The following is a 15,874-nucleotide window of genomic DNA, read 5'->3' as shown; positions in this document are numbered from 1 at the left end:
ACAAACTGGAACAGATTCAGAGGAGGGCAACATGGATGATCAGGGGACTGGAAACAAAGCCCTATGGGGAGAGACTGAAAGAACTGGGCATGTTTAGCCTGGAGAAGAGAAGAGTGAGGGGAGACATGATAGCACTCTTCAAGTACTTGAAAGGTTGTCACACAGAGGAGGGCCAGGATCTTTTTGCGATCATGCCAGAGTGCAGGACACAGAATAATGTGCTCAAGTCTGCATTTGTGCTGGAATTGCTTTTTAAGTTATTTTTAAAGATATTTTAAAGATCTTTTGTTTTAATATGTTTCAAAGTCTTTTTGTTTTTAAGATGTGTTAAAGTATTTTTACTATTTTTGTTTGCCACCCTGGGCTCCTGCTGGGAGGAACAGTGGGATATGAACTTAATAAATAAAATAATAAATAAAACCTTTACAGGAAGCCAGATTTTGGCCGAACATCAGGAAAAGATTCCTAACTGTTAGAGCAGTACATCAATGGAACCAATTACCTAGGGAGATGGTAAGCTCTCCAATATTGGAAGCATTTAACAGGCAGCTGGACACCCACCTGTCAGATATGCTTTAACTTGGATTCCCACATTTATTTATTTCTAAAAGTATTTGTAAACCGCTATTTTGTTAAAAACATCAAAGTGGTTTACAACACGTTAACAACAACAACAGAATAAAAACATTAAAAATACAATAAAAACAAAGGTCAACTGCTGTGAAGAAAGCACATTCTTAATTGCCTGCATAAGCCTGCCAGAAAAGAAAGGCACTTAAAAATTAAAACAGAAGGCATCTGCTCTGTTGGCAGAGCATTCCAGAGAACTGGGCTGATGACACTGAAGGCTCAATTTTATGTCAATGTTAAATGAGCCTCACCAACTTGGGAGACGACCAAAGCCGCTCCTGCAGATGATATCAGTGACTGAGCTGGGATATAAGGGTTCACGTGGTGTCGAAGATACCCTGAATCTAAGTTGTTCAGGGCTTTGTAAATTAATGCAAGTACCTGAACCTGTCTCTGATAGCCCTATAGGCCCCTTTCAACCTTACTATTCTATGATTCTACACATGTGGACCCTGAGGTGCTGGTCCTGGAATTGATCAGCAAGGGATGATTGACTGTGGTTATAGACTAGCTCCATTTAGTAGTGAAACAAATCCAGTGGGAAAATATCCTTAAATTCAAGACACACTGAGTGATTACCCAACATTAGTCAAACTCACGAGTAGACCAACTGAAATCAATAGGTGTAAGTCTTAAATCCACTGATTTCAATGAATCTACTTCAGAGTTTGACTGGTGCACAATTATGCCTTAATACTTATAGGAACAGTCTGTGTTTAAATTCCCATTAATAAGCAGCTCAGTTTCATCCTCAACATTATCTATAGATTTAAGCTTAGAGGGTTAGGATATAGATCCTGTGACTCAAAGTTTCTTAACAACACAACTGTAAACTCTACACTGAAGACAAGGTTCAGTTCAGATTTCACTTCAGAAAGCAGGTCACTTTAGTAGGTTGCTTCACCTTGGACCAATTTGGGGGACAACCTGCTTTGCTTTGGAAATATAAGACTATATATAACTTGAACAATTATAGACCGGTGGCAAATATCCCCTTTTTGGGCAAGGTTTTGGAGCGGGTGGTTGCCAATCAGCTCCAGGTGCTCTTGGATGAGACCGATTATCTGGATCCGTTTCAATCCGGTTTTAGGCCTGGTTTTGGCACTGAAACAGCCTTGGTCGCCCTGTACGATGACCTCTGTCGGGAGAGGGACAGAGGGAGTGTGACTCCGTTGATTCTCCTTGATCTCTCAGCGCCGTTTGATACCATCGACCATGGTATCCTTCTGGGGAGGCTCGCGGAGTTGGGAGTTGGGGGCACTGCTTGGCAGTGGTTCCGCTCTTACTTGGCAGATCGTCACCAGAAGGTAGTACTTGGGGAACATTGCTCGACACCTCGGACTCTCCATTGTGGAGTCCCTCAGGGGTCGATTTTGTCCCCCATGCTTTTTAACATCTACATGCAGCCTCTGGGTGCCGTCATCAGGAGTTTTGGAGTGCGTTGCCACCAGTACGCTGATGACACGCAGCTCTATTTCTCCTTTTCATCTTCTACAGGTGAGTCTGTGGATGTGCTGAATCATTGCCTGACCGCGATAATGGACTGGATGAGAGCTAATAAACTGAGACTCAATCCAGACAAGACTGAGACACTGTTGGTGAGTGCCTCCCCTGCCCAGATGGTGGATGTTCACCCTGTTCTAGATGGGGTCACACTCCCCTTGAAGGAACAGGTTCATAGTCTGGGAGTTCTTTTCGATCCTTCCTTGTCTCTTGAGGCGCAAGTGGCCTCGGTGGCAAGGAATGCGTTCTACCACCTTCGGTTGGTAGCCCAGCTACGCCCCTATCTGGACAGGGATGACCTCGCCTCAGTTGTTCATGCTCTGGTAACTTCTAGGTTGGATTACTGTAATGCGCTCTATGTAGGGCTGCCCTTGAAGACAGTTCGGAAGCTTCAGCTAGTGCAAAACGCAGCAGCCAGACTGCTGACAAGGACCAGCCGGTCAGCACATATAACACCTGTTCTGGCCCGTTTGCACTGGCTACCTATTTGTTTCCGAGCCAGGTTCAAGGTGCTGGTTTTGACCTATAAAGCCTTACACGGCGTGGGACCGCAATATCTTGTGGAACGCCTCTCCCGCTATGAACCTACCCAGTCACTTCGCTCAGCATCTAAGGCCCTCCTCCGGGTACCAACCCATCGAGAAGCCTGGAGGACAGTTACTCGATCTAGGGCCTTTTCTGTAGTGGCCCCCGAACTGTGGAACAGCCTCCCCGAAGAAGTACGCCTGGCGCCTACGCTTCTATCTTTTCGGCGCCAGGTTAAGACCTGGCTATGCTCCCAGGAATTTTAAGCGTTTATGTTATAATTTAAATTTTTTATTTTTTATTTTTTTCTTTAGTTGCTGCTTGTGTTTATTGTTTGTTGTCTGATTTTATTGTTGATATTTTGTATTTTAACCTTTTTGTACACCGCCCAGAGACCCACTTGCTATGGGCGGTCTATAAATGAAACAAATAAATAAATAAATAAAATATATGCTTCCCCACTGAATATCATTCATTATTAAATGAATAAATAGCTATAATTCTTTTACTTTTTAAAGGTTATAATACTTTTACATGCCCGATTTCAGACAGAAAATGCAGATGTTTTTGTGCAAGGGAAGTCTTTGAAGTTTGGAGAGTAGGAGAAGAACCCTTTCCTCCACTTCCAGAGTTTTTGGAGGGCAATTCATATGAAAATGACATTCATCATAGAAGTGCTCCAAGGTAATTAATCTGAAAAATTTCAGAAGACTAGGTGCAAAGGTTAGAGTTATGATTAAGGAAAAATAGTTTGAGGATTCCTATTCAATTAACACCAGCTGATGAGGTCCTTCTACCTCCTACCCCAAAGCATTGTGAGCTGAAGTAAAAAGGAGACCGCTAGTAAAGTTTTTCCCTGGTTAAACACTAAAACTGTCATTTACAAAACTATACCCCACTCCCTGACTATGGAACACTTGATATCTATTGCCAATGGCAAAAAGTCTTAAAGCAACTTCGTTAGAACAGCACAAACACCAAAAAGCAAGGGAACGCGAAAGTGAGCAATTCCTTCTTTGCACTGCAAGTGGAGGAAGTAGAAGGGAATGGTACAATCTATAGCCAGCCCAGTACTACAAAACATACATTCATTAGGCACTACATTTAAAGTTTTACAGTTATACAAATGAATGAATAAAATCATGGTTTTTTGAAAATAAACAGTATTCAGCTACAAAAACATCTTAGGGACGTCAATGTTCCTTGTACTTATTATGCCCTCTTCTGTACTTGCCACATTTTCTGCCCCCACACTTCTTGGTATATTCATTCTCTCTCTCACACACACACAGCATTCACTCTACCTTCACCACTTTCCCCCTAGTTGGAATAGTAAATGACCTGAAGCCCCACTTTTCAATAATCCCAGTGGGGTCCCTAAACCTTCACACTTAACAAGAAATCCTAACAATGTCTACTCAGAAGTAAGTCCTACTGAATTAAATGGGGTTTAGTCCCAGATAAGTAGCTTTGGATTGCAGCCTAAGTCTATTGTTAGGAAAATGTATTAAACCAGGGCTGTGGAGTCAGTATTTTTCTACTGTCCGACTCCGACTCAGAGTCCTCTATTTTTCTACTGTCCAACTCCTTCATAAATGGCAAATGTATATTAATTTTTCTACTGTCTGACTCAGACTCTGACTCCTTTAATATTAATGTTAAAATATTAATTTTATTTTGAAGTCGGAGTCAGTACATTTCTACCGACTCCGACTCCACCCAAAATTGCTTCCGACTCCGACTCCACGACTCCAACTCCACAGCCCTGTGTTAAACTGCACATCCTTAACCGCTGGCCCATACTTTAGATTCTACCATTAAGCTCTTCCTCTCCACTCCCTGCTGTCACAATGCTGCTTGGTTCTACTGCAGCAATGTACTAAAAAAAGAGAGCACATTAATTGCATTTGTACAGTTAATGTCACATGCAGTTTGGCAGTGAGAAAAAGGGCTAATGCCTCTTAAAGACGGCACTTATCATCCAAAGTTTTTGTAAGTACTTGTATTTAAAAAAAAAATTTTTTTTAAATCTGCTCCTAATCAAGGACAATTTTATTTGACTAAACATTTTAAAAATGATTAACAGTGGAATCCTAGATTTTACCCAAACAGTACATGTCAAACATTTCTGAAAGCTTGAGATATATCTTCCAGCCCTTCCAAGGCAGATGCAGCAGTTCTAACTCTTTAAGAGCTCCAACATATGATACTTTGCTGCTACAACAGTAGCAGAAAATAAAGGTTTATTCATTGTCTTGCAATGAAGAAACCATCGGTCTTCAAACTGGCGCTCTGGAGTGCACAATCAGATTTAAAGAGTTTTCTGCAGTTTGCACTCTAGTTGTTACCAATGTTGTTTCACTACAAGTAAGTTAGGTTGTAAGCCAGTGGGCTGTCTGGATCTCCAAATGTGGGAGGAGGCATCTCAATGCAATTATGTCAATATTCTACAGTATTTTACTGTTCCAGAGGTTGACCAAGTAAGCTACAAGGCCACTAATTGTAAAGTGCACTAGAAAGTCCTCGAAACAACAGATTTTCAAGGTAGAATGATTTCAACTGAGCCACAACCACTGGGAGGGAAATTGTATCCAAGATGCAAGTCCTGACCAGGTAACAGTCTATCTATGACAAAGGCATAATTCTCAAATCCCTGTTTCCCCAGTCACTTCCCCCCTTATTGACATGAAAAAAACAAATCTAGTGCAGACTCAGCAATATGCAACACCACACTCCTTTCCCATGGCAATCATTAAGTCTTTGAGGCTCAACCTCAATGCTGAAATCCTCCAGATTGTTGAAAGCCTCAGTGATCTCAACACAAGGAAGAATCTACCTTTGACACATCAAGTCAGGAAGTCTATTAAGCAGCAGGCCAGACAGTTCAGTAACAGTATCTCCATTCTACCTGTGGTCTCCATCACAAGTAAATTCATTTGAAACTGACAGCAGTCTGGACAAGAAACTTGGGCCAAGAAACAAGACTTTATCCTCCATATCACAGCAACCATCATCCTCATCTCCTGGCCAAGCATTGAATATTCACTCAAGCAAGAACTGGACATTATACACCTATTAGCCTTACACAGTATGAGTGTTAACAATAAGCACCAGACAAACAACATTATCCATTCCTACCCACTGACCTGGCATTAACCAGCAGCAACTGAAAATCAGGGGAACCACTGAACCAATATCCAGGGCCGAGAGGCTACAAGAGGAAATAGGCCAAATCTTCCAAGCCTTCATATTATGTACCTTTCCTTCAACACTATCTCCACACAGGCCTATAACTGGTATAGGCATGACCCCTCCGTCACTCCAGGAATCTGCTCCACCAACAAACACTTAAAAGATTTAAAACCTCTTACTAAAGCCCTCCTGATTAGGCCAACAAAAGGCAAATTTCATCTGAAAAGCTCTCATCTTAATAGGAGATAACACTTCTTGACTTTTGTCCAACCATCACAATCATTTTTCTCCCACTAGGAAAGGCAAGTTTGCATTTTTAAAAGTAGAAATCACCATATTTCACTGTTCCTCTCCCCACCATCAAAGCATTAAATTGCAAGTTAGGCATTCACTTTCATACAAAATATATCCTAATAAGAATTACCTAGTCAGGGCTAGGTAATCCTTAAGCACAAGAATCTCCCCCCAACTTTGCCCATTAATGTTTCAGCACTACATAAGAACAAGTAGGAGTAGACACATGTTAGCTGTGCTTGGTGATCAGTTCTTACTTCCAAGTCAGCACTGCCTTGCCCTTTATATCTTTAGCAGGAAACGTGTGGGATATCAGATGTAAGATGAGACGCTGTTCCTCCCTTCCTCTCAAGAATTCAGGGGAATGGAAGAGCTTCTCTCTCCTTGCTAATCCATGCAGAAAGTCCTAAGCAACATAATTCTCTCACTGCTATCAAACAGCTAGCACAAAGCAAATTATAGTTTGCACCAGATATGGAGACTAGGAGTAGTAAGAGAAACTCTGTTTCAGACTTTTTTCAAAGCAGACCTGGGACACAAGATCCTGTTCCTCCTCTAATATGATGAGTGCCAGACAACTCACAAGTCAGTCTCTTGTGCTCAACACAAAGTAATAAAATACTACACCTCCACATTATATGCAAGATGGGAAAGGATCCTTACTTCACGCTTGGGAACCTGGATGAAAAGTAGGCATTTTCCTAGGTTCCTGGAAGTGTTTTGGAATCTACAGTGTGTTAATCCAGCCTAAGGACTGACAGGTGCCATGGAAAGAATGCTGATCCAATATTACAATATGATGTAGTATACTAAGCTAATATCTGTACAAAATAATACAAGCCAACAGATTATTTGTTAAAAGTAATAACATGGAAAGTGACCTTACATGCTGGTTGCTCAACTTTCTTACAGAGTATCTTAAAGACCTATCATTGCATAGATTTTTGAAAATGAAGTGGCATTTAAAACCACAGAATACTAAGGCAGAGATGCATGAGCTTGGTGAAGACTGATCTTTTTCACAGCAAAGAAAAGCAAAATTCTGCAGTCTGTCAAAATGTAACATACATTTAAGCCTGAATAAATAAGTCAGCTTCTGTAAGTCTTGGAAAGGAGTAAGGAGTTTGCCAGGGCACCAAATATCTGTACACTAGAAATCCTACTAATCCTTTCTGGCTTTGCTTGGCTTAGCAGACAGAAGAATGAAAAACTTAGTCAATGGGTTTTTTTTTTTAATAAAGATAAAAGGTCAGATTTACTTCATTTTCAACACTGCCAATTTTTGTAGCTTTTTTGCAAGCAAAATATGCACAGGACTATTGCAGTCTACTCAAAGGTCAGAGTTCAAATAAAGTTACCCCCATGTAACAGGACTACCACTATATATATATATATATATATATTGTGTTCAGATGAGACCAAGATAGAGCTTTTCGGCCAAAACACAAAGTGCTATGTGTGGTGCAAACCTAACACTGCCCATACTTCAAGACACACCATCCCTACAGTGAAATATGGTGGTGGTAGCATCATGCTGTTGAGATGCAAAAGACCAGGATGTCATATCCAATACGTAGGAAAGACCACAACTGACCTACGCACGCGCTTCAGGAACCACAAGTCAGCGATTTTGACCAAAAAAGTGGAGCAACCAGTTGCAAAGCATTTTAACATCGAGGGTCACAGCCTGTTGGACTTTTCCATTACAGCGATAGAGATGCCAGCAGATCCAGCAGCACTGACCAAAAGGGAGAACTTTTGGATTTACTCTCTGGACACATTGGCACCACATGGCCTGAACCTGGAGGACAGTACCACCACTACTTAGCTTCTGCAAATGAAGCCCCTCTGAGCATTCCATCCTCAAAGCTCTATAACTGCCACCTTGGTAACAGTATTTGTATGTTGGCAGCTGATGAAAGCAGAAGCTGAAACGTTTTGTTAATATAATAAAAAACTCTGTTTGGTTAATCACAATTATGTTTTTACACACACACACACAGACACACACACACACACACACACACATGTATACTTACTTACAGTGCCTTGCAAAAGTAATCAGATCCCTGACCAATGCTCTCATGTTACTGAATTACAAATGGTACACTGTAATTTCATTTTGTATGATATTTTATTTTGAAATACTGAAACTCAAAATCAATTATTGTAAGGTGACATTCGTTTTATGTTGGGAAATGTTGGTAAGAAACAAAAAACTGAAACATGTTGCTTGCATAAGTATTCAACCTCCCACACATTAATATTTGGTAGTAATAACAACTTTAAGTCTTTTGGGGTTGGTATGTACCAGCTTTGCACACAGTGTCGGAGGAATTTTGGCACATTCTCCTTGGCAGATTCATTCCCGGTCATTCAGGTTGGTTGGACGTCGCTTGTGGATCACAATTTTCAAAGAACGCCACAGATTCTCAATGGGATTGACATCAGGACTTTGACTGGGCCACTGTAGGACATTCACCTTTTTGTTATTGAGCTACTCCAATGTTGCTTTGGCCTTGTGCTTGGGATCATTGTCCTGTGGAAAACTGAATTCCCTCCCAAGCCTCAGTTTTTTAGTGGACTGAAGCAGGTTCTCTTGCAGTATTTCCTTTTATTTTGCTCCATCCATTCTTCCTTCCATTTTAACAAGATGCCCAGTCCCTGCTAAGAAGCATCTCAACAGCATGTTGCTACCACCACATTTCATTGTATGGATGGTGTGTCTTGAAGTATGGGCAGTGTTAGGTTTGCACCACACATAGCACTTTGTGTTTTGGCCAAAAAGCTCTATCTTGGTCTCATCTGAACACAAAACCTTTTCCCACATCGCAGCTGGGGCACTCTCATGCTTTCCGGCAAACTGCAGATGTGCTTTCAGATGGCACTTTTTCAGTAACGGCTTGTTTCTTGCCTCCCTCCCATACAGGCCAGTGTTATGCAGAGCTCTTGATATGGTGGACTGGTGCTCCCAGCCAGTGGTGCTCCCAGCCACTGAACTCTGTAGCTCCTTCAAAGTGATGGTTGGCCTCTCTGTGGCTTCTCTCACCAATCTCCTTCTTGTTTAAGTTTTGAGGGAAGGCCTTTTCTTGGCAGTGCCTGGGTGGTGTGATGCAGCTTCCACTTCCTGATTATTGATCCAACTGTGCTCACTGGGATATCCAAACACTTGGATATCATTTTGTACCCTTTTCCTACTCTATGCATTTGTATTACATTACCTCCCATTTCTGTAGAATGCTCTTTGGTCTTCATTTTCCTTCAGATCCACAGCCTGACCAATGATCCTTCAACAGTGGGTTTTTTATCCTGACAATGTGACAGCAACTTTAATGGTTTGCAGGTGGAGGCCAATGGTAAGGTAATTATGTCCTCAACAGGGCAATTTCTTTCATCTGTGTAAACTGGGAACCTTCCACAGCACAGGGGTTGAATACTTATGCAAGCAACACATTTCAGTTTTTTTTATGTTTCTTACAAACATTTCCCAACATAAAACCAATGTCACCTTACAATAATTGATTTTGAGTGCAATGTTTCAAAATAAAATATACAGAATGAAATTACAATGTACCATTTGTAATTCAATAATATGAGAACATTGGTCAGGGATCTAATTACTTTTGCAAGGCACTGTATATGTGTGTGTGTGTATATGTGCACGTAATTGTGATTAAGAAAACAGAGGTTTTTATTGTATTACCAAAACGTTTCGGCTTCCGCCATCATGAGCTGCTAACATACAAATGCTGCGGTACAGGGATCCAGAGCAAGCTTGGGTCAAGTTCTGTTTGTTGCTTTCAAAACATATGTGTGTGTGTGTGTTCAAAACATATGTGTGTGTAGCAATCATGGATATAGCCAGCAACTGAATGTTCAAGCAAGCACATAGAAACAGTCAGGACTCCATCTGCGCAAATATGTGTATGAACCTATCCTGAGTGATATAGATTACATTGTATTTCAAACATTCTCTTAATCACTCAGTGTGCTATTATGCTCAACAACATGTCATAGGAAATTTCACTGAGAACTAATTTGTGGAAAAAACAAAGCCTCCAACAAAAGAATTAGTTGAGGCAACAGTTAGGTGGGAGAGGGAATGAAAATCCCATTGGTTCTTTTTTCCAGTCACAATATTGGATTCTCCGACTCTAGAGGAAGAAAAGGTACTGGCTCCATCTCCAGCCCAAGCATACCTAAGAGTGAACTGGTAGGAAGGTCTCACTTCCCATATTCACTATAACCATAACCTCTTTAGTTTGGAAACAGTCTAGAAGGGTTATTTTAACCTATCTAGGAATGGGCCATAATAGCACCACTGTAGAGTGCCAAATACCAGTGTTTCCCAACCTGTGGCTCATGATGCCTGTGCAAGTGGGTAATAATGGGCTTTATAAGTAAACCTAAAATAATTATTGCTTGTAATGCTTAACTGGTATGATGAATACCTCTTATAACTTTTTTTTTGTAAAGTATGTTTTTATTCATCTTTTCAAAAAACCTCAACTTTTTGTTTTGGTGGCATATTATAATGCTATGGACACTTGTAACTAAACATCAGAAAGGATTAATCTTACATTTTAACATTTGGGGACTGCTCTCTGGTGGCTGGCAGAAGAGAAGACTGTGATGTTCCTGTATTAATGTATATATGGTAAGTGCTGTTTGTATAGAAGATATGTGGTAAGTGGAATGAAAGAGGAGGGGGGAGTAAATGAGCAGTAGAATGCTGGATGATTGGCTGATTGTTTGGATGGCTGAGAGTATAAATGGAAGGATGACAGTTGAATCTGGGTGGACGTGAGTGGGTTGTTTTGGTGGAGTTTGGAGGTGGGTGTGAGTTGGTGTATGTCAGGAGAGTGTGGAGAAAGAGGGAGGTGGAGTTCGGATTAGTAATAAGTCAAATATCACAGTAACAGATGAAACCATAAGCTTGTAGATCATTATCAAAGTTATCTTGTTATTAATGTTATTCAATAAATACTATTTTGGTTTACCGAAGCCCTGATCCTTGGCTGGGGTTTCACAGACCAGAAGGGAGGGTAAGGTAATAACCAAGGCTGAAGGGAAACAGTAACAAATGGTGGCAGCGGTGAAGAGGAGAAGATAACATTATAAGTATCCAGAGCAACCCCGAGTTATGAGTTATCTGCATTGATACAAGGGGATTGGGAACAGCATAGGCACGCAGTCACGAATGTAACCGGAGAGACTCAGGCAAGGTCTCTGGGAACATTGGTTGTAGAACGTGACTGGTGGTGCAGCCTAGCAGGGGGATCTATTGAGATCTGTGCTAGAGCGGAGAGAGAAACCATAAAAAAGGACAGTCCGGACTGGTGGAGTCCCTGGTGGTGCCTAGTGAAAGGCAGTAGCCACGAGCAGGTAGGAACCTGACAGGGAGAGCCAGGGAAGGGCGTCACAAAGACCTATGGTCCAAAATTCATGTGACAATAAATCAAAGGGTCCCCATTACGAAGTAAATTTGACCTTGTGGGTCACCATTCCAAAAAGGCTGGGAACTACAGCCAGAAAATGGTTAGAACAGTAATGGAAAATAGTAATGGAATGATTGCCTGTGAAAAAAAAGGGGGGGTTCATAGTTCCAATTAAATAGTAGATGAAACTATTCCTAGAATAGCAATAGTGTTGCTTAATTATACCACAAAATACAAAACATGCCTCCATTTTCATTTTTTTTAAATCCTAAAGCCTTAACATATAAATAAAATCACTGACAGTCACCACAGAAACAATTAAAGCTTCTGGTTATCCTCTCTTGTCTTATTCTCTACCTGTTTCCTCTAGCTGTGTCATACCTCTGTCTTCTAACTTTAAAGCTGTAGTTCTAAGGCCAGAACCCCAGGGCACAGTCTCCAGAATATAGTCCTGTTTAATCAACTGCGTTCTTGGAAGAGAGGTTTAGAGGTATTTCTTCCTAGAAGGTGAGAAGTAAGGAGGAGCTTAAGCCAGCAGCAATTGAGGTTAGAATGGAGACTCATCTGGTCGCTCCAGCGTAATTCTTACCAATATTTATTAACAAACTTGGTTTCTGAATTTTATCTTTATAAATACTTATTTGCTGCAATTTCATTAAAATCACTTAAATGTCATCTAACAATCCTCCAGTACTAAATAGTTAACACGCATACTCCTAAGCACAGCAAAAATACATGCTGGATGGTATCTAATTGTGATTGTCCCGACATAAGGAATCTGTCTGCAGAGCAGGGAGAGAAGCAATTTTCAGTGATTCCCCCGCCTCACAACAGCACATGTCCCCCTCAAATCTGGTCTGGAGGGTTGCAGGACCCTGTAGAACAGATCTGAAATGGCACAGAGTGCTCGGGGGAGGGGGGAGGATCACAAAAAATTGTTTCCCTGCATTTTTAAAGAAAGTAGTAACTAGCAACCTGTGAGAGTCAGTGTGGTGTAGTGGTTAAGGTGTTGGACTATGACCTGGGAGACCAGGGTTCGAATCCCCACACAGTCATGAAGCTCACTGGGTGACCTTGGGCCAGTCACTGCCTCTCAGCCTCAGAGGAAGGTAATGGTAAACCCCCTCTGAATACCGCTTACCATGAAAACCCTATTCATAGGGTCGCCATAAGTCAGAATTGACTTGAAGGCAGTCCATTTCCATTTTCAGTAACCTGTAAATTTTCACATACGCATGAAGACCTGAAGGACAAGAATAGGCACAGGAACAAAAAAAATCTCAATTTTTTCGCCCTGGTTCTTCCAGAGAGAAAAAATTATTATGAACCATTATCCCTTTTATAAATTTGAGTTAAATGGCTCTCATGGAAATGTTTCATAATGGTCCACTTCTCATGTAACACTAAGCCAAACCATGGCTTAATGCAAATGAGCAAACATGTGGGCTCCTGCACAGAAGACTGTATTTGCTTTGCTTCTACTTCTAGTCCTGCTGCTGCTGTGAGCTAAGCCATGGCTTGGCATAGCGTTAAGTCCAAACCCAGGATCGTGGCTTATCTCCCCCAGACAAGCCATGTGTGGTAAGTCACATAACAAACTTGTCTGGAGCAAGATAAACTACAAGCCCAAGTTTATGGCTTAGCTCACAGCAGCACAGAAACAGTGGGACTGGAGAAGAGCAGCCACAATCTTCTTTCCAGGAGCCTGTATGTTTGCTTAATTGCATGGTGCAGTTTGGAAACACATGAGAACCAGCTCAATAGTGTTTTAACTGTCCTTTACTCCCTCAAAATCAATCCTGTGGGTTTTCCAGAACATTTTGAATAGGAAGTTTTTCCAGAAAATGGCAATTTGATTTGGAAAATGTTCAGCATGGAGTGCAAAATTTTCTGATGCCCTAAATTGGGAGTGAGGAACCTTTTTCAGCCCAAAATCCACTTTCTCTGCTGGGCAACCTTCCAGGGACACATGTAAAAGTGTGTGGATCAATGAATGTAAATTTCACCTTTGTGCAATATGCTAGTTTCTATACATACTCACATATCCTCCATCCAGGCAAGCAAGAGTTCAAGTATGCATTGCCAATCAGGCAAGGACACTTAAGGAAGGTATGAAGCAAGGTGAAAGAGGCATATGGCCCGGTCTGAGTATCAAGGGCTAGATAGAAAGGCCCCAAGGATTGCATTTGGCCCCTGGGCCTAAGGTTCCCCTTCGCAGTCCTAGAAAATTATTCTAATGTAGCATGTTTATTTTACTTGCATTTAGTAAACAAAGCTAAAAACTATGAAACTACCAAGTTTGCCTAATATTGCATTTGTAACTGACATACATACATTGTTACTAATGAACTTATTAAACAGAAAATTTTCCATGGAAAAAGAAAGCATTGGAAAAATGTCTGCCCCACATCACTGCTCACAATACTTCCTGATAATTGTTATGTAAAACTATCTGCAGTGTAAGGCAATTACATTCCCTGTTGAGCATTTCAGACTCTTCCATTTTCGGCAACATATGGAAGTAACTGATCTAATGCAGAAATATACACGAAACCAATAAACAGTCCAACATATGAAAGAGTAATGTTTGCTTCAACATCTGCAAACTTTCAGTTTTCTCATGTCCAGGGAAATAACCATGAAAGTTTAGAAACAGAGATTATTGCTTTTTTAGAAACTGGTTCTAATTATGAGAAAAAACTGAGACAGAAGTAATTAAAGATGTTCTTTGTAAATTATATGATATAGGTTCCATGTGGCTCATTTTGTCCAAAGTTCCTATAAAACTTATAACCAGGGATGAGAAAAACTGTGGCCCTCCTGTGTCATTGGAAGCCTTTCTATCATGGCCAATGGTGAGGGATTATGGGAGCTGTAATCTAACATCTGGAAAGCCATACGTTCTCCATCCCTGACCTACATTTTATCATCACAATAACTGAGGCTAGTACTCCAGTACACTAGCTTTCCCCAAGATGCTGCCCTCCAGAAGTTTTGGACTACAGCAACCATTCACTCAGGATAGTGTGAACAAGAGTTAGGGATAATGGGAGTCTAGTCCAACAACACATGGAGGGAAACAGCTTGGGGAAAGGTTGCTGGGAGCAAGCCTCTTTGAACTTAATAGGACTTACCTTGAATAGATGTGTATAAGATTACACTGAGATTTCTTAAATATTAAGCAGATTATAAAAGCGTTAAATTAAAATAAATAAGTTCTTTGGTTACCTTTACTCAATAGCCAAATTTACTGATAGCCAGAACACCTAGATTTCTTTGGTTTAGACTTACATTTTTATTATATTCCTATTTCAATGTTTCCCCTCTGCCAAGATATGCTTAATGACCTTCACATGCAGCAGTATGATGCTCTACCACTAACCTCACGTACACTCATAATAGCTTGCTTTCTTCAAAGGTGCACTTTTCAATTTCATAAATATCCAAACAGTACAATTTTATGTGCGAAATTATACATAACACATTTTATGTCCCCTAAGTAGTAACGTTAGTTTAGACCTGTAAAAAAATATTTCATATTTCAATCCCCCCAAATTTCAGATTTTTGGGGGGGTGGGACAAAACCAAAACAGTTTAATGTTTTGGAATTTTTTATCTCTGAATAAGAAGAAGGACTGCTGAACCTTGTTAATGCTCCTGACAAATCCCTAGACACCTGATCTCTCATTTCCTGCAGAGAGGGAAAAAAACAGATCTCAGCAGTCAAGAATATGTTCAAGGAGAGCCCATGGTAGGGATAAGCAATCTGAGTCCTTCAGCCTAATTTCAAAATATATCTGCAAGCAATCTGTGCAGACCTATGGTGGTTTGTTCCCTGGTAGCCCAACTGGATGACGAAGAAAGAAAGGGAGACAGAAGCAGGTGGCAGAAAGAGAGAGAGAAGTGGGGGGGGCTCTCACTTTTTGCTCTGGCCTTGTCCTCCATCAGCTTTGGCTCTGCCCACTGCCAGTAAACAGACACTGACAAAATGTGTCTGAAGGAAAGCAGTCCACAAAAGAAAAAAGGTTCCCCCCCAAGCAAATAAAAGGGTATTTGATTGTAATGCGAACTGTGTCAGGAGTCACAATATCAAGAACTGCACAATGAAATCGTATCTTTTTTTTAAAAAGTGCAAACGCAATACAAATGGAAAGGTAAAACATTTAAAACTGGTGCCCGTACAATCTTGATCAGTCATTAAATTACAATTTTCACCATTATGGTCATTTAAAACATACAAACTGTTTAGAAGCCTGTCCAGTCAGTTCACCATAATTATGTGATTTGGAAAA

General features: G+C 40.8%; 1 protein-coding gene across 1 annotated transcript in view; it reads right to left on the bottom strand.

Annotated features, from left to right (window-relative positions):
* Positions 1–15,874, bottom strand: part of ZBTB10 (zinc finger and BTB domain containing 10) — a 43,846-nt gene that overhangs the window by 16,876 nt on the left and 11,096 nt on the right. The gene's annotated exons all lie outside the window — the stretch shown is intronic.

This window comes from Rhineura floridana, chromosome 1 (assembly GCF_030035675.1).
Source record: "Rhineura floridana isolate rRhiFlo1 chromosome 1, rRhiFlo1.hap2, whole genome shotgun sequence".
Taxonomy (NCBI): Eukaryota; Metazoa; Chordata; class Lepidosauria; order Squamata; family Rhineuridae; genus Rhineura; species Rhineura floridana.
The sequence above is the reverse complement of the archived record's forward strand: the minus strand, read 5'-3'. Positions and strand labels throughout refer to the sequence as shown.